We start from the raw sequence: 21,005 nt of genomic DNA on the forward strand, positions 1-21,005 counted from the left end.
ATCATTCATGTTGCTCTTGAAATCACACCATTCTTTTTCCTAACTAGCTGCTCTCTCGTATTCAGCTCTGGCCTCAGTATGATAATGTAGCACTTGGGCAGGAAAATGCAACCTAGTAAACCACCACTTGAGGCCAAGATAGAGAAGACTTCCACAGCCACCATGGATTTCCCCTTGGTGCTCAAGTACGTGGGCACAAAGGACACCCAAACACTGCAGAAGACCAGCATGCTGAAGGTGATGAGCTTGGCTTCATTGAACGTGTCGGGCAACTTCCGGGCAAAGAAGGCCACTGTGAAGCTGATGAGGGCCAGTAGCCACATGTAGCCCAGCACAACGTATAACATGATCTCCGAGCCTTCGTTGCATTGCACTAAGATCTCATCCAGCTGGGAATGCATGTCCAACTCTGGGAAAGGAGGAGAAATAGTCCACCAGACAGCACAGATGCTTGTTTGAATAAGGGAGCAAAAAAAAATGACTGAGATGGACAGCCTTTTCCCCACCCACCACCTCATGCGGTTCCCTGGCTTTGTGGCCATGAAGGCCAGAACCACAGTGATGGTTTTGGCTAACACTCAAGACACTGCAATGGAGAACACAACTCCAAAAACTGCTTGCCGGAGCAGACATGTGACTTTCCCTGGACATCCGAGGAAGAGGAAAGAGCAAAGAAAACACAGCAGGAGCGAGACAAGCAGGGTGCAGGTGATATCCCAATTGTTGGCTTTGACGATGGGAGTATTCTGGTGGAAGATGAATGTCCCCATCACCGCAATTGTGATGACAGCAAAAGAAATGGCAAAGCCAGTCAGGACTTCTCCCAGGACTTCTTTGTAGGATAAGTAGGTGATAATTTTGGGAATACATTGATGATGTTTCTCATTTGGATATTGCTCTGCGGGACACCTCTCACATTGGTTGGAATCTGAAAACCATAAATAAATGTTCTAAAATGTGTACACATTGAATAGAATTAAGTTCTTAAAAATTATTCCATCCTGAAGCTGTTTTGGCAGAGAATAAACCTCTTAAATGTTTTGCTTTAAGAAAATCCTTTTAAAGTTTATTTTGTATTCAATAAACTACTTTTCCTGAACAAGAGATTACACAATTAAATAAAGAAATGTTTTTACTTAAAAAAAAAGAAAGAGAAGAAGGCTGGTGAGAGATCCCAATCAATCCATGCTTTTCTTTAAAACTACCGTATATTTGGGAGTATATGATTTTGAAGATGTAAACTAAAAAAAAAAATTGCATTCTGCAGACCTCCTAAACCACTGCACACCTCCTTTTTTGTGAAAAAATAAGGCATGCCGAGAGTTTGAGAGGGTTGCATAGTGCTCCTGGGGCTGAGGTTTTTTTGGCAAAAAGAATCAAAAAATGACATTGATTTTTTCTTTTTTGATCATCCTTATTGACTTTTTGATCTTTTACATATTTTTTCTGTTTTGATTATTCTTTTTAACCTTTGGATTATTCTTTTTGACCCTTTGACTATTTACATTTTTTTTCTTTTTCCCACTTGTAGCTGAAGCACCTCTCCTTTTCTTTTTGGAGGGGGGGGTTCTTTCATATATATATGAAACACACACACATACACACACAGACACAGACACAGACGCAGACACAGACACACACACACACATATATATATATATCTATTAGATTTTTATCAGCACAAATTACAAACACACACACACACACACACACACACACACGTATGTATGTATGTATGTATGTATGTATGTATGTATATATATATATATATATATATATATATATATATATATATATATATATAAATAAAAGATTTTTACAACCCCTGGTAAGCCCCAATTATGGGAGGAAGCTAACTGCTTCCATCATCTGTCATTCAGCTCGTCACAAGAGTCCATCACGACAGAAACCCAATATTTTTACTGTTCCCTTTGTTATATTTGTGTTTTTTTATTTGTGCTGATAAATAAATAAAGGGAGACTAGTATAGATCTATTTCAAGCTATTTAGCTCTCATCAGCTAGCCATACCCTTACTGGGATTTGAACCTGGGCTATATTGCATACTAGGCATACTAGGCAGAGATCTCTGCCTAGTATATTATAGACTAGTTCGATTCCCAGCAAGGGTATGGCTAGCTGATGAGAGCTAAATAGCTTGAAATAGATCTATACTAGTCTCCCTTTATTTATTTATCAGCACAAATATAACAAATGTAACAAAAGGCAACAGTAAAAAAAATATTGGGTTTCTGTCTGGATGGTCTCTTGTGATGAGCCATGAAGGATGAAGGACAGAGAATGGAAGTGTGATCTTCCTCCCATATTTGGGCATACCAGGGGTTGTGACTTTAAATATATACCTTTCACCCTGGCCTGGCTAATATGGAGTCGAGCTCTGTAGCTCAATGGTTAACACATCTGCCTAAGAGGCAACAGAGCACAGGTTCGATTCCCAGCAAGGGTATGGCTAGCTGATGAGAGCTAAATCGCTTGAAATAGATCTATACTAGTCTCCCTTTATTTATTTATCAGCATATATATATATACATATATATATATACACACACACATATATATATATATATATATATATATATATATATATATATATATATATATATATATATTCTTTTGTATTTCTTTCTTTTCTGAAGAAATTGGGACATCAGCAGATGATCCAATTTAAATTTTGAACAAAATAGTTGGAAGAGTTTTTTTTCCTTTCCTTTTTTCTCCCTTCTTTCTTTTCTTTTCTCTCTCTCCCCTTTTCCACATCTCTCCCTCCTCTCCCCTGTGTACTCTACGTACTTCATCCATTGTACTTATAATCTTCCACCCTCTAATATTAATTGGCTATGAGTAGAAAAGCAGTTGCTTTTGGCTCTACATCAACCTCCGCCTCCTCACCTGTGGGAGGTCAGAGGACAACACAGACAATGTCCCAGCATGAAAAAGAGAAGGAAGCAAATTTTGAAACACTTATGCAAATGATGCAGAAAATGCAACCAGGAATTTACAGTAAAGATAGCAAGTTAGACACCCCTGTAAAAAAAATGGAGGTAATGGAACAACAAAATCAAAGCATAGTGCAAAAAGTTGATAAAATGGAAGGGAAAGTTGAAAGCATGCACAATTGGATGCTGAAATACGAAGACAGGATTCAAAAAATTGAAAATAAAATCCAAGAAGGAGAGAAGAAAATCGAGAAGCTAGAGACCAGACTAAGTGATGTAGAAAGAGAGAGCAGTGGAATATTAAGATGGGAGATGGATAAGTCTGAATTCTTCTTAAGATTTCAAATCATAGAAGAAGAAAAAGGAGAGGACTTAGTTCAGATAATTTCAAATATTTTGATAGATGTTCTGGAGATGTCCCAGGACAAAATAATAGAAAATATAGATGAGAATTTTAGAGTATACACAAGATATGCAATGAGAAATGCTCTCCCAAGGGAGGTGCATGTAAGATTTACTAAGAAAACAATTAAACCAAAAATCTTACAGAAATTGAGAGATAGAAAATTAGAATATAACGGTAAGGAGATTGTAGTTCTCAAACAAATTCCGAGAGAGGTGAGAGAGAGGTGAAGAGAATATCAATTTCTGACTAAAGTATTGATAAAAAGGTGTTAATTAGAGATGGCTCATACCGGAAGGTTTACTATGTACATGGCAAGGACAAAGACATAGGATAGATACAATTGAGAAGGCAGAAGCTTTCTATGAAGAATACTTTAGAGAAATGGCTGAGAAAGCTGGGAAAAACGACTCAGCGGTACAAATACTGGAACCACCTGCAACCGCGACCGAAAAAAATAGAAGGAGCAGTAGGTGGAAGTGAGAAAGAAGGGGCGACAGGGAATGGAAGCCTTAAGAAAAACGAGAACCCAGATCTACTAGAACGATAAATCCTGTATATAAAGTATAAACATGGAAGAAAGAAAAATGATTACAATTAACATTAATGGACTTAATTCGGTAATTAAAAGAAAGAAAATGTTTTATAAACCAGAGAAATTACAACTTTACATAATTTGCCTGCAAGAAGTACATATCCAAAAGAAATATGAACATTTATTAACTCAACCAAAGCTTGGGAAAATGTTTTCATCAGTGGCAAACTGCAAGAAAAGAGGAGTGGTCTTTTATATTAAAGGCAACATCCCAGCAAAAGTAGTCTATGCAGAGGAAGAGGGAAGAATTTTGATGGTGGAAATTATGGATACCAAAAAGACACTCCTAATTGGAATCTACGCCCCCAATGAAAAACAAGATGAATTTTACAAAAAACTACACAAAAAAGTTTTGGAACTAGACTATGCTGATATTTGTATGATGGGAGACTTTAATGGCATTGTGAATCAAAATATGGACTATAAAACACATAAAACAAAAAAAATTAAATAGGAATCCCCTGCCGAAATCTTTTTTTAGGATGACAGATGAAGTAAATCTAAAAGATATATGGAGAGAAAGAAATGCTAAAAAAGAACAATACACTTTCTACTCAAACAGACATTCTTCATTCTCTAGAATAGATATGATATGGGTCTCAGCGGAGTTGAGCTCCAACATAAAAGAAATTGAGATTGGAGCAAGTACCTAGGCGGACCACAATCCAATTTTAATTAAATGGAAAGGCCAAAGGGCAAGACCTAGATGGACACTAAATAACACTATATTGAAAGAAAAAGAGTTTGTACAAAAAATGGAAAAAGAGCTAGTCCTTTTCCTTAAAGAAAATAGGAAAGAAGATACGTCATTGCAGAACCTCTGGGATACAATCAAAGCTGTTATCAGAGGTTTGACAATAGACTACACAAGGAAGAGAAACTTAAAGAAAAGACAAATGCATAAAGCTCTAGATAACGACTATAAAATACTTGAAAGAGAACTACAGAGAGCACCACAAAAAAAAGATGTCAAAATAAAAATGGACATAATTAAACACAAAATGGACCTATTAGAAAAGGAAGAGCTGGCACAAAAAATTAGAGGTGCCAAACAGAATTATTTTGAAAATGCGAACAAGCCAGGCAGGTGGTTGGCATATAAGATGAAAAAAGAGAGAGAAACAAAGAAAATACTTCAACTAAGAGATAAACAAGGAGAAATTCAGTATGGAAATACTGAGAAAAAAATATTATACAAGACTATTATACTAAACTCTATGAACAAGAAAAGGTGGAGGAGGGAAGAGTTAAAAAGTACCTACAAGATGCCAATCTCCCCCAGGTACCAGACGAAACTAGAACAATGTTAGAAAGTAAAATAACAATGATGGAGCTAACAGAGGCACTTAAAAAACAAAATAATGGGAAAGCTCCAGGACCAGATGGACTACCTGTGGAATTCTACAGAACATTTGAAGAAACATTGACCCTCCCACTCCTACAAGTCATGAATGAAGTGATGTCTGAGAGCAAAATACCGAAGTCATGGTCAGAAGCGTATATCACACTATTACCCAAGGAAGAGACTGATCTAACATAAATCAAGAATTATAGACCAATCTCTTTATTAAATTCAGACTACAAGCTATTTGCATCTATACTAGCTGAGAGACTTAAAAAATATTTAAATGGCTTCATCCACTCAGATCAAAATGGCTTTTTACCTAAAAGACAAATTAAAGACAATATGAGAATGATTTTGAATACCTTGGAATGCTATGAGGCCCATCCTGAAAAACAAATGGCACTGATGTTCCTCGATGCGCAGAAGGCCTTTGACAATGTGACTTGGCAATTTATGTTTTTGCAACTGGAGCAGATGAATTTTGGCAAGAAATTCACTCAAACTATACGAATGATATACCAGAAACAAGCAGCAAAGATAATGGTAAATGGAGAACTAACAGATCCGACTGAAATAAAGAGAGGTACAAGACAAGGCTGCCCACTATCACCACTACTCTTTGTCCTAACACTAGAGGTCTTAAACAGAAAGATCAGAGAAGAAGAAGAAATAAGAGGTATGAAAATTATGAGAGAAGAGTATAAACTACAAGCGTTTGCAGATGACTTAGTTTTTATTCTTGAAGATCCATTAGAAACAGCATCCAAATTGCTGGAAAGAATAGAGGAATACGGAGAAGTAGCAGGCTTGAAAATAAACAAAGATAAAACAAAGATCATGACGAAGAATATCCCAGCAACACAAAAGGAAGAGCTGTCAGAAACGTTGCAGATTCAAAATACAAGTAAGGTTAAATATTTAGGGATATACTTATCACCTAGATGTAGCACTCTTAAAGAGGATAACTATACCAGACTAAAACGACAAATAGCAATTGACTTGGAGAAATGGGAAAATTTGCACTTATCAATGATGGGAAGAATCTCTACAATTAAAATGAACATTCTACCTAGAATTCTATACCTGTTTCAGACAATCCCAATCAGATTGGGTAAGGATTTTTTTCAAGATTTAAATAAAATAGTTTTGAAATTTATTTGGTAAGGGAAAAAAGCTAGAATAAAACTTAAATTACTACAAGATGCTAGATCTAGAGGAGGATTTGGGCTACCTGATTGGGAGCTATACTATAAGGCAACAAACTTGATGTGGATTAAGGAATGGATATTATTAAAAAAACTCTAGATTATTGAATGTAGAAGGTCACGACTTACTGTTGGGATGGCATGCTTTCTTATGGTATAAGGGTACTAAATCACATGGTTACTTTAGAAGACATTATATAAGGGAGGCGTTGTTGTTAAACTGGGAAAAGGTTAAAAGACTACATTATTAAAAAATTCCAGTCTGGATATCAACAATTGAAGCATTTTCACATCCAATAATATATAAAAAGCAACAAATAGTTAGATATACAGAATTATTAAATACAGAGGGTGAGCTCAAATCTATTCAAGAGTTGAAACAAGAAGGGATGGAAATGAACTGGTATTCATATGTACAGATACAATCTAGATATAATGAAGATAGAAAAACTAAAGGTCTTTATAATAAAATGATGGAGTTAGACAAAATTTTAACAGGCATTGATGAAAAAGTAATTTAAAAACTATATGGATATTTATTGGAGTTTAAATTGCATGAAGAACAAGTTAAAGAAACTATGATAGCTTGGGGAAAAAACTTTAGGTATGGGATTGATTTAGAGAATTGGCAGAAATTGGGGTCTCAAAATTACAAAATGACAATGTCTACTGCATATAGAGAAAACTTGTATAAGATGTTTTACAGGTGGCACCTACCCCCGACCAGAATTGCAAGAATGTTCAAGAATAAATCAGAAAAATGTTGGAAATGTCACCAGATACCTGGCTCATACTACCACATGTGGTGGACTTGTACTGAAGCTAAAAGATACTGGACTAAAATCCACATGTGGTTGGAGAAAATGACACACAAACAAATAGACTTTAAACCAGAGATTTTTTTATTGGGGATCATACCAGAAACCTACAACAAAGACTTAAAATATCTGATTGTAAATGTGTTAACAGCAGCCAGAATTGTATTTGCAAAAAACTGGAAAAACGAAACAATACCAAAAGAGGAAGAAGTTATCCGAAAAATAATGGACTGTGCTGAAATGAGTAAATTGACATTTGAAATTAGAGAGCAAGAGGATGAACAATTTTATAAGATATGGGATTTGTTTTATCGGTGGCTAGGGGGGAAAAAAACTTTAGAAATGAAAAATGATATACTTATACCTTAATTGAAGAAAGTAAATGATGATATAATTATGCTGTGAAATAATCTAATAATGACACAATGCAGTATTAATATAATGTCTGGGGATATAATGTATAAGGTTAAGAACTTATTATAATGATATTTTGCTGCTGATAAGCAATTCTAATGGGGGAACAAATGAAAACTGGTATATATAGGTAGCGATGCTTTGTTGAAAAATGAAGGAATAAGATCTCTGTTTGAAGGTATGAAATGCAAGGTTAACAATAAATATAAGTATACTTTTTGGGGAAAAATAATGCTAATGTTAACTGAATATATATTGTAGAATGAAAATGAGGCCTTTAGTTATATTAGATGAAATAATTGAGACGGTAAATATTATTTGAAGATGCAGATGTTAAAACACTTGTAACCAAATGACATGCTTTATGTGATGATGTTTTTTTTCTTTTTTGTCTCCCCCCCCTTTTTTTTTAAACCCTAGGTTATTGTGGTGTCTATTAAATATACAAAAGAGAGATACGGATGTGTGTATGGGGGGAAACGTAGTAGGGATGCACCTGTGATCAAATGACATATTGTATGGGATGATGGGGTTTTTTCCCCCTCTTTTTTCTCTCCGTTTCCCTTTGTTTTTTTTCTATTGTTATGTGATGTTGTCTATGTAATAAAAAATAAAATTATTAAAAAAAATCCTTTTAAAGTTTATTTTGTATTCAATAAACTACATTTCCTGAACAAGAGATCACAGAAATGTTTTTACTTAAAAAAAGAATAAAGAGAACAATGCTTGTGAGAGATCCCCATCAATCCATGCTTTTCTTTAAAACCACCATTTGGGAGTATAAGATTTTGAACAGGTAAACTAAAAAAAAATCTTGCACTCTGCAGACCCCCCCCCCAAACCTCTGCATGCAAAGTGTTTGAGAGGCCTGCCAAGTGATCCTGGGGCTGAGGTTTTTTTTTTTTTGTCAAAAACAAGCAAAAAAATGAAGGAGCATGCATAGCTTTTAGGAGGCTTGTAGAATGCTCCTGGGGGCTGGGGGGGGATATGAGCAAAGACCAGTCCACATTTCCCTCCTGTTTGCCCTCCCCAGTCCCCAGGAGCATTTTTCAAGCCTCCCAAACCTTCTGCACATCCATTTTTGTGAAGGGGGAGTGGGGTTTCTGGAGGCCAAAACCCCTGTATTCACAGTATAAGATGCACCCAGATTTTCACCCACTTGTTGGGGGGGGGGGAAAGGTGTGTATTATGCTCAGAAAAATATGGTATATTCAAGAACCCAAACTTGGTTAGAACAAAATGTATTTTTAAAGAAATATAGATCTTTTTTTCCTTACCAATCATGGTGGAAATGCTTCCCTCTGAACACTTGACACAGTCATAGCAGCAAACCTGTTTTCCCTCCTCAATCAATTTCCGGTACCCAGGATGGCAGCTTTCTACACAGGTGGCAGAAGGTGGTGTCTAATGAGAATGGCCAGAGGAAGACATTAAAATGGATTACAATCAAGCTTTGAATCAACCAGTCAGCAGTCACGGTCTTTAAATAAATCCAACCCCGCCCACCACAGTTTCTTGTAATTTCTAATAATGCAAAACTTGGAATTCCTAGGACCGATTGCTAGAATTGGTCAGAGGAGCATTTAAAATCTGAAAAGTCTTTGAACTGCTATTGAAAATTTGAAGACAAATCCAAATCCGGACATCTCTTCATATTACATAAAGCAACTTGAGATGTCCTAAAGAGGACCATTAAAGAGTATGTTTCTCATGACCTTAATGAGCTGTTTTAAATTTGAATAGAAATAAGAAAATCCAAAATATATTTATGATGTATGGGAAAGAATGTTGAAACTTGCTGAGCTGATACCCAAAATATTCCTGTTTAGTATTTGGTATCCTTTTCCAATTATTCCCGTGTTATGTTGCCACTCAAGGGTGGTATCCCAATTTTCATTGATTCAGCTGATTCAAACTACAGACTATTAATCAGTGGGAAAATCTGTCTGTCTGTCTGTCGGTATGTCTGTTTATCTATCTATCTATCTATCATCCATCCATCCATCCATCCATCCATCCATCCATCCATCCATCCATCCATCTATCTATCTATCTATCTATCTATCTATCTATCTATCTATCTATCTATCTATCTTCTTGTTAGATTGGGTAATGGATAGGCACACACAGGGTTAACGGTAACAACAGCTCTTTATTAAGTACAACAAGTGAGAACAATCCAGCGAAGGTTGAGTCTGACAACAGCCCTTTTATAATGAGCTGTCAGACCCTTCACCCAATAGGATTAAGTGTTATTTTTCATAATTTTTTAAAAGGAAAAAGGTAAATCATCCATTCAGTGTTACCTTGCAAAATATTAATCTTCCACTTCACTAAGCTCTCATGAAGCCCCTGAACTCAAAGGGTCCAAAACCCCAGTGATCAGAGCTCCCTTTCCCTACAATCTGAAAGTGTAATGTAGATTTGAGAACTTCTTCATTTTTCCACAATACAAGAGTGTTCTAACAACATTCAGAAGATATCAAATGATCTTGGAACTACTCTAAGATTGCTGGTTTAAAATTCTAGAAATGTGAGAAAATATCCCCATGTTTTATTTGGTTTGTTTAACTCACCTGCTTAAATTTGGGGTTCCATACAATGACAGATGTATTTATGGCGAAGACTTCCTTTTGAGAACTCAGAGGTTCAATATGTCCAACTTGGACCTTCTGAAAGGATCGATTAGGGAAAGTAATCAAGTTGATGATATCGTATGCTGTTGCCAGGTTTCCATTCTCATTGAAAGCTATTTCTTCCCCAACACTATTGTTGAAATGGAGGTTTTTCAGAAATAAACGAAGCTAAAAGATAAGAGAGACAAATGAGAAATTGATGTCCATAGCAGGCAATACAATATGGGATTCATCAAATGGTGCTCAACCAGTTTTTAATGAACAATCAAACATTTGAGTTGAAAGTATTTTTTAATGTTCCAACGGCATAATTCTGTTTTGCAGGACTATATTCATATTTTTATGTTTAAGTATTACTAATAGATATTTTTGGAAATATTGCTCATTTGTACTTCATGAGGGATAAAAACAATTGCTAAGAAATATAACAGAATAATAGAATAAAAGATTTGGAAGGGAACTTGGGTATTTTCATCTCTTCTTGTCCAACTCCCTGCTGCACCGGGAAACCTTGTACCATTTCAGAAAAATAGTTATCCAATCTCTTCTTAAAATCATCCAGCACACCCACAACTTCTGGAAGCAAGTCATTCTACTGATTAATTGTTTTAACTATCAAGAAATTTCTCCTTAGTTCTAGATTGGTTTTCTCCTTGATTATTTTCCATCCATTGCTTTTTGTCCTGCTTTCAAGTGTTTTGGAGTATATCTTGACTCCCTCTTCTTTGTGGCAAGCCCTTTATATATAATGAATATCACAGGAAAACATATTTATTGGAGTTCTATTCCAGAAAACACGATTAAGAAGTTAAATGATGACCTTGATATATTAAATCAAATTTTCTTCAGGCATGGGACAGAAAATGCCTACACCAAACATATCTCAGAGAAAGACAAGTTTTGTCATTCTATCCTACCCTTGCCTTTCATTTCATCAATTATTATTATTATTTTGCAAAATTCTTCCTTCTGTCTACTTTGGTGAATTTTTCTTCTGCTATTCAACTTCAAAATGTTGCAAAATTTGAGTCTTTTATTGGATTTGAGGGTTTTTTGGGATTGAAGATTGGAAAGGAAGCAGAACATCACTGGGAAAAGATTACTTCCCTATATCTAACATAATATCTGTAATTAAAAATCTAAATTTCCACAAGGATTAAGCCTCTACACAACTAAAATTATAAATTTGAAAGACAAAAAGAATAGGTATAAAAAGTAGAAAGCAGGGTACCCAATTAAGGCAGAATATCAACAAATAACCCAATGCTGCAAAGATGAAGTCAGGAAAGCTAAGGCTCAAAATCTTGTGACAAAAAACCCTTCTTTCAACAAGAAAAAACAAGAAAAAAGTCAAGGAAACAATTGGTCCACTAGTGGGAGAAAATGGCAAGAAGATGATGAGCATCAGAGAGAAAGAAGAACTGTTTAATTCATTTTTTGCATCTGGCTTTACCCAAAAGGAAAAAAACAATTCAATCTATCAAAAACAGAACCATGAAAAACATATCAGGAATAGAATTTAAAATAGACAAGAAAATGGTAAGAGAGCACCTGTCCACCCTAGATGAATTCAAATCATGAGAACCAGATGGATTAAATCCCAAGATTCTGAAGAAACTGGCAGACATGATCTCACTTAACTATATCTTTCAAAGATCCTGGAGTACTGGGGAACTATCAGAGAACTGGAAAATAGCTGATGTAGTCCCCATCCTCAAAAATGGGGTAAAAGATAAATCCAGCAAACTACAGACCTATCAGCTTGACCTCAATACCTGGTAAGATTCTGGAAAAGACAATCAAGGAATGAATCTGCAAACACACTTTTTATATAGATATTGAATTTTTATGTTTTAAATTGTTAAAAAAATACAAAAAAAATAAACAGCCCAAAGCATATAATTCAATAGAAATAAATATCATTAAGATCGACTCCAGCATGAGCCTGGAAGCTCGGATGAGTAAAACTCTGGTCCCATTGACCGACCCGGATTCAATCTCTCATCATTATCCTGGGACGTGTATATTTGTCTTCATTCATAAAAGTGTACTTAGTGAATTTTGTAAACATTAAAATAACTGTATTATTATGGATACGTTCCCATTGAAAGGCAACGTAACTCACCTGCCAAGGTTGGACTTTCAGAAAATTCCACTTCTCTTCATTGCCTCTTGTCTTCTGCTTGGCTCTGGATGAATATATAGCATGGAGACAATGTGCTACAGCATACAGAGCATTGTAAATACTGTAGCTCTGGCCAGACATCTCCATTTCAAAGACAGTTCCAGGGAGACTCCCCAAATCCTCTTTCCCAGTACATTTTCTTTTTCCTGGTATACTGTATCTTGGAAGTGAACAGAGAAATGCGGCACTCCAGAACACAGGTAGCAACGGGACTTTAGAGTGATATGGATTTAGGTTCTCTAGGTACTCTTGAAAGCCTGGAACCCTATTTGTGTGTAGGGCAAAAGACAAGCTGCCATTGAAGGAGAATGTGGTGAATTTCTTTGACTCAAAGACAGATGTGACATCCCAGAGAGCACTTATGATCCAAACCCTTTCTATTGGGCACCTGCTATGAATTTCATAGCTTTCAAGAATTATTCGTAATCCTTCTATAGATTCCATGTCCCCATAAACAAGTATTACATTGGTTTTACTATACCACAGGAGACGTCCTATGTTATTTAGATTACTCTTCCGTAAGAAACTGGAGTTATAAGTGATCACTCTTGGAACAAACTGAATTAAAGAAATGCAAATGTCACTCTGGATGAATTTCGGTCTCAGAATTCTGAGAAATCTCTCTCCAGTGGTGTCTTCTGGAATGAGAAGATCAATCCAATTCCATCCAAAACATTTCAAGAGCTGAATAATCCCAGCATACTGGAGGTTTTCATTTGGAGTCATCCAAAAGAAAGAAGGAAACTGCTGTTTATCACTCAATGCCAGGTCAAAAGTGCCAAAACTGAGCTGCAGAGTGGGAATAATAATGATGTGCTTTTAGACAATGTACTGTTTTTGCAGATATGTCAACAAGACGGAAGGAAGTACATTTCTTATGGACCTTTTTTCAATAAAAAAATCCTGATGTTAAATGTTAAATCTGGGGATCAACGTCTTTCCTTATAGCTTTTGCTATAAAACTACCATTAGTATTCCATTCATCAATTTTTAGATCAATTATTCTTAATTTTTGATTGTGCTAATCAGAAATAGACAGCAGATAGGAATGTGTAAAAAAAGAGGAGGCTTATTCTTTAAGGATTGGACAGTATTAATTTCTCATCTTGATACCCAAATAACCTTTTTTCTGTACATTATGAGGGCAACATTTCTATTACTTTACTGATCAATATATTTAAAATTGTTAAGGCATAAAGAACAAGAGAAGAAAATCAAATAACAAGAGGCATGCCCAGAAGATGGAAAGACAATATCAGACACATAACTACCATATCAGTTAATAATGGCTAAGCTTGAGACTGAGGAGGAGGAGGAGGAGGAGGAGGAGGAGGAGGAGGAGGAGGAGGAGGAGGAGGAGGAGGAATTGGAAGAGGAGGAGGAGGAGGAGGACGAGAAGGAGAAGGAGAAGGAGAAGAATCAAGATAGCAAGAAGGACAGTTACACCATTTCTTACATACCAAATGAAATGTTTGCGCTTATTAAGAATTACTCCTGTTGCAATAGTAATATATGCATTTCATTTCTCTGACAAAATAAACAAATAAAAACTTGATCTGCTTTTGAGCGATTCCCCCCAATTTTGGTCCTCCTATAGTTTTTTTTACTATGACCTTTTCCTCTTCCTGCTTGAGCATTTATGGGAGCCCAGATCCTTACCTGTGGAATTTTGTAGGCATTTAAGATGTTGGCTATCTGGATGGTGTTCTGGGAAGGAAGATCACCAATGACAGCCATGATGTTTTGGTCCTTTTCCTTTCTGTAATTGAAGGGGCAGTAGCTTCCAAGAAAGAGGAAATGCAAAAGGTTCTCAGAGGCTTTATTTGCTTGAAAACCATTCACATGTATCTTGGAGACCAAGGTGATGTTGGGTAACAAATCCTCATTCATGTTGATCTCCTGAATGGCAAAATTGAAGGCTAGGACATGCTGTAAGTTTTTAGGCAATGGCCTGTAATAAGAATTTCATTTAGTTCTACAATATTAATGTTTTTCTCCACACCTAAAATGATGTATTTGTCTGCTTGAATGAGTACAGGAAGTCCTCAGCTTACAACAGACAATTCAAAGTTACAACGGCACTGAAAATAGTGATTTATGACTATTTCTCACACTTAGAACCATTACAGCATCCCCTTGGTCACATGATTTATATTTGGGTGCCTGGCAGCTGATTCACATTTATGGCAGTTGCAGTGTAATGAGGAACTGAATTGGAGGGTCTGAATCTCACTTGAGGATCTGACAGCATTTGTGCATCACATTTTGAGAAGCTTAAAAAAGAAGTTTAATGCAATTGCAAGGATTGTTTCATGTATGTAGGGTAACAATGCAACTGGAGGGCAGAAGCTGATGGATTGTGCCATCAATTAATGACAATCCAAATACTTAAGATATACTTGCCAAACTGGTAGGGACAGCTTGCTAGCCACGCCCCTGAATCGGTTCCCAGTTGCCACTGCCAGTTTGTTTTTCAGTCATTTTTTCATGTTCTCTGCATGCGCAGAACAATTTACACCTGACAGTGTACGGATCATGTGCAAAGCGAACTGGCAGCAATGCCAGCATCGACCAATCCCTGCTTAAGATATATCATTTTTACACATTCATGTATTTAAATCTGTCCCTTCTTTGTGTGCCTTAAAGTACTAAGGAGACTCACTGCATGATAAGTAGAAAACTCAAGTAACTACAATAGTTATAAAATAAAATGAAAGTCTTGGTATATAGAAGGGTTTGCAAATAAGGAATAAGTGAAAAAATCCTAACAGTGTCATTATATAATATGGGAATCATAGATGTAGAGGATTTACAACTTTTTTAAAATAGCAATAGCAATAGCAGTAGACTTATATACCGCTTCATAGGCCTTTCAGGCCTCTCTAAGCGGTTTACAGAGAGTCAGCATATTGCCCCCAACAATCTGGGTCCTCATTTTACCCACCTCGGAAGGATGGAAGGCTGAGTCAACCCTGAGCCGGTGAGATTTGAACCGCTGACCTGCTGATCTAGCAGTAGCCTGCAGTGCTGCATTTAACCACTGCGCCACCTTGGCTCATAAAATATTCACGCTAAACAGCTTTGATGTGGTTTCTTTTTCTTTTGAATACTAAATTAAAAAAAATAGTGGAACAGTGTAATTAAAACCAATTTTTTTCAAAATTTTCATTTAAAAAAAAAACCAAATCTACTCACGAAGAGATTAATTCATGAATAACAACAGCCACATGGAAAACCAGGTCTATATGGCTACATTCAACTGCTATATTACAGCACCTGAAACATCATTAACCAAGACAAATGAATAAATAAAAAACATGTTTAAACCAGTTTAATTCTCATTTAAAGAGGAAAAAATGTAATCAGAGTATCTTGAATAGTAAAAGTAAAGTTTCCCCTCGTACATATGTGTTAGTCATTCCTGAGTCTAGTTGGATGATGCTCATGTCCGTTTTTAAGCCAAGGAATCCAAAGACATCTCCATGGTCATGTGGCCGGCATGTCTAAATGCCGATGGCACACAGAATGCTGTTACCTTCCTACCAAAGGTAGTTCCTATTTTTCTACCTGCACTTTTACATGTTTTCAAACTGCTAGGTTGGCAGAAGCTGGGACAAGTAATGGGAGCTCACTCCGCTACACAGCATTAGGGATTTGAACTGCCCAACTGCTGAACTTTCTGATTGACAAGCTCAGTGTCTTAGTAACTGAGCCTCTGTGTCCCTTATATCTTGAATACAATTCCCTTTAAAAAAAACAACCCTTGAAGGGCACATCATTTTCTTTGAAAGGAGTACTTGCCTTCCTCTCAAAGATCCTTCTGGAAATTCCATAAAGTGCTGTAAAGGCAATTCAGAATATACAGTAGACACAAATTCTCCAATGACTACATCACTGAAGTGAGCAGGGAAACTAAGCCGAAAACTAAGTTTCATACTGCAAATAGGGTTAAAGGTCTTTTTGAAAGAAGCTTGGAGGAAAAAAAAAGAGAGTAGAAACCCATGACTAAGTATGTGAGTCTCTTTGAATGCCAAAGTAATTTGGCTCCATTCATAGGAGTGCAGCCACATCTTTTTCACCACACTTTCCCTGGGACAATGAAATAGACTCTCTATTGTTTTTATGCATATCTAAAGTTGTAGATTGCAATAATTATCATCTGAGTGATTCATAATGTCACCTACTGAGCCTCATGGAGTTGTTTCTAATGGTAAACTTAAACTGCACCGTCCCCCTAGGTTCTGTGCGTGCCCAAAAAACAAGTTTAATTAATTTAGGTAGGTAGGCAATTCCCTTTCCCAAAGCTATTCAAATATGTTTCCAATTGGAGAAATTATGTGACCCATCTCTTGACAGCTCCTCATCAGGGGAGAAAGAACTGATCTTGGGATCATAACAGATTTTGAGTCTTGCTTTCTCAATCCAAGGAAAGCAATGCTGATTAAAAGAACAAGAGATTGATTTTTCATCTCACAATCTCCTAATTCAGTTAAATGCATATCTTTTCTGCCCCTCCACTTTGCTGACATGTTTTAAGACATGGTACATGTTGTACCAGTGCCCCCTCCATAACTATAATCACCTGCCTTCATGATTAAGATCCAGTCACATTCACTTCTCTTATGATTAAACATTTGAGAGTTTGGTAATGGATTACCATATTTTTCAGAGTATAAGACACACTAGAATATAAGACACACCAAGGCTTTGAAGAGGCAAATAAAAAAAGTTTTTGCACTGCAAACCTTCCAAAAATGCCCTACATTTTGCAAAAACGGACTCTTTTTTTTTTTTTTTTGAAAATAAGGGCATGAATAGCCCAAAAAGAGGGGGCATTAACGAGCAAAAATTCATGAAAACAGGCCCATTTTTTGGCAAAAAAAGACACAGATAGCCTTTAGGAAGCAAAATTGAGGAAAAAAACTGCCTGTTTTTCACACATTTCTGCCTTCCCCAGCCTCCAGGAGCTCTTTGAAAGCCTTGTACAAGCTCTGCATGGCCATTTTGGTGAAGGGGCGGAGTTTTGAGAGGCAAAAATGCTGTATTCAGTGTATAAGACACACCCAGATTTTCAGCCTCTTTTTTGAGGGAAAAAGGTGCATCTTATATTCTGAATAATATGGTATATGGTTTCATGCCTTTTGACTCATTACTGCTTACCTAATGGAAGAACCGCTCTATAGTTGATGCACTTTTGTGTGTGCTTCTTGTTAGCTTGGTGCAGCTGGAGGAGAATACTCATGTGCGAATGCTGTTTGCTGATTTTAGCTCAGCACTCAATATAATCATTCCTCAGCATTTGGTGAACAAACTGGGCCTATTAGGTTTTGATACTCCTTCATCAGTGGTGGGATTATTTTACTACTGGTTCTGTGGGAATAGCTTGGTGGGTGTTAGGAATATAATCTAACAGTTGGGTTGGCAATATATAAATCATATAGCAATGCTGTACCTGCTTCTTTAAATCATACTGTAAAATGTGATTGGTTGTTGGTTTCCTCAATCGGCCATAAGAGGGAGCCACAATGTTAGCTCTCTGTTTGTTAGATGCTGGGCTGATCTGATCTGAGTGTTTTGGAAGCTGGCTATTAGAAAGTACCGTGAGCTATTGTAAGTTTTGCAACTGCTAGCAAACTTTGGGTATCAGACTGTTTGTATGTATATGGACTATGTTATTTGGATTATGCCTTAACTGAAAGACATTGATGACTGACTGTCTTATCCGTGTATGACTTGGACTGTTTGATGGATTCTGATACTTCTATTTCCACAAAAGTAAAAGCCTATTTAAACTGCAGTGTCTCTGTATGCTGGTTTGTGTGTTCTCCAACACAACTCTCACAACGCTTCTCTGAACGCACTTGCGGGGAGCTACCTAACACTGGTTATAGGCCCAGAGTATACCAGATGCAGTGATGTGCGGTGAGGTTCATGGCCAGTGAGGCAAGCAGGCAAAAGCCGTCCTATGTCTGCCAGCGCCAGCCACTCACGTCGGGGCTTCAGAGGCGGCTTTTGCAGGGGGAGGAGAAAGAAGGGGACACACAACGCTGTCTTCAAAGTGCATGCCGCCGCGCCGCATCCTTCTGCTCTGTGAGCTGCATTGTTTACCAATTCAATTCAAGGTGCTGGTTTTGATGTATAAAGCCCTTGATGAGGCCAGGCCAGGCTATTTTATGGACTGCATCTCCCTGATTATATCAGGTCACCTCATCAGATCTGCCAGAGAATACATCCTGTAGGGACTGTCATATAAGGACATGCACTCAGTGGTTTCCATGCAATTGAACTTCTCTGTTTGTGTTTCCCTGCTTATGGAACATTCTTTGTCCTTAAAATTAGATGAGCCATCCTGTTTTATTCCTGAAGGCCCTCAAGAACTGATTATATTATCAAACCTGAGGCTCCCAGGGAATCGGAGCAGTGGTGGGTTTCAAAAATTGTTTGAACCTAGTCTGTGGGTGTGGCCTCCTTTGTGGGAGTGGTTTGCCGCCCATGTGACCGGATGGGAGTGACTTGCCACCCATGTGACTGGATATGAAGATGCCGACGACACTTGTCAGAACCACCTTAAATTACCTCACACACAGTACTGGCATGCATAAGAATATGATGTAAAGTTGTTTTTTAAAAGGCATCTTTGGTTTGCGTTAAAACGACTTCAACACATGCAATGTTCTGATTGCACCACAAATGCAGTAGTCATCCTTACCTTTCACAGAGGCACTGAGTTTTATAAATATGAGCATGTTAGTGTAGAATAATCATATCCAAGGACCAGTGGTGCGTTTCAAAAAAATTGGGAACCTCTTCTATAGGTGTGGCCTGCTTTCCGGGTCCACTGGTGGAATCTCTTCTAACCGGTTCGGTAGATTTGACGAACCGGTTCTACCAAATAGGTGCGAACTGGTAGGAACCCACCTCTTAATGGGAGACACTTTAGATGGCTCTATTGCTGAGATGGCTGTTTTTACTCTCTCTTTGCCTAGAACTTGTAGCTCTGTTTTTATAGTTACCATTATGATTTTTATATATTTGTATATCTGTTGTTTTTATTTGTGGTTTTAATTTTTTGTTGTGTATTACTGAGAGCTGCCCTCCATATGGGGTGGGTGGGTTTATAAATTTGATAAACAAATAAATAAACAAAATAATGGATAAGATGGCAAAGAAAATGATTCTAAAATTGCATAAATATTGCAAGCTGAAGTAACATCACTCCACAGGTCTGCAGATCTTTTTTTTTCGAGAGCTGTTTTGATTATTCCACATAATTTTTAGGTTTTTTGTGCACTGAAACCGAAAATGACCTCCCCTTTGTCATTGGACATCATGTTTCCTTACAATTTAGGTAACTATGTTAAATAAGGCAATACCGTAAAATAAATGGAAATAGATTTATAAAATTAAATTTTATTATAATATTTTCATGAAAATCCTTTTTTGAACTGAAATGAGCTTATCTACACACACTAAACTCGATTCTTCTTCCTTGTGAGGCTCCTCTTGGTGCATTTACGCTTGTGAGTAGCATCTGGAATGTCTCTCTGAAGCATCCAACAGTAGTCTGCCATCATTGTAATGCTCCATTTCCCCTAGTATCTCCTTTCCCTCTCTTTAATGTCTTGTGGGAATCATTCACTGTTCAGCTGTTCCTCAGTCACAGCTCCCAAATTTTCAGGAAAGTAGTCAAGGTGGTACTGGAGGAAATGCACTTTCAAACTCATCAGGCAACCTAAATCTTGAAATGCTTTCAGCATTCTTCCGACAATCTTTTTGTAGTGAGGATCTTTGTTATTGCCTAAAAATTTCTGTATGACTTATGTAAATGCAGTCCATCCTTCTTTTTGAGGATCCATCATGGTATTGACAAATTCTTGATCAGCTATAAGCCTTCTAATGTCTAGTCCGACGAACACACCTTCCTTCAAGGCATGGAAACTTGGTGATCAAGTATTTGAAGCATTCTCCATCTCTTGGAAGTGATTTTACGAATTGCTTCATCAATCCCAATTTTATGTGGAGAGGTGGTAGAAGAACTTTATGGGAAGGTACCAAAGTTTCTCGGAGGACATTTTGTTCACTGTTAACACCCTCATCTGCCAACTCTTCTTGGTCCAGAGATTTTGTTGGTTTCGACTGTCCCATAGACACAGAAAACAAGGGTATTTGGTATACCCAGCTTGCTGCCCAAGCAACATGCACAAGACCTTCAAGTCCCCACACACTTGCCAACCATGGTCTTCATATTTAAGTTTACGAAGAGCCAATTCCAAGTTCTTGTAAGTTTATTTCAAGTGTACGGAATGACCTACAAGTATGGAAGTGTAAAAACTGTTGGACTCCAACCAATCAGTGAGCAGCAGGCTGGCCTAGTTTAGTGTGGACAGGTGGGGGAGCGAGCGAGCTGCGACAGGACTGCCAGGGCGAGCGAGTGACAGGGCCAGGGCA

The 21,005-nt window shown here is 37.1% G+C and overlaps 1 pseudogene; it reads right to left on the reverse strand.

Moving 5' to 3' along the window:
• Window positions 1-5: 5 nt before the first annotated feature.
• Window positions 6-17,799, reverse strand: LOC116521638 (annotated as a pseudogene).
• Between the last annotated feature and the right edge of the window lie 3,206 nt (window positions 17,800-21,005).

Source organism: Thamnophis elegans, chromosome Z (genome assembly GCF_009769535.1).
Source record: "Thamnophis elegans isolate rThaEle1 chromosome Z, rThaEle1.pri, whole genome shotgun sequence".
NCBI classification, from domain to species: Eukaryota; Metazoa; Chordata; class Lepidosauria; order Squamata; family Colubridae; genus Thamnophis; species Thamnophis elegans.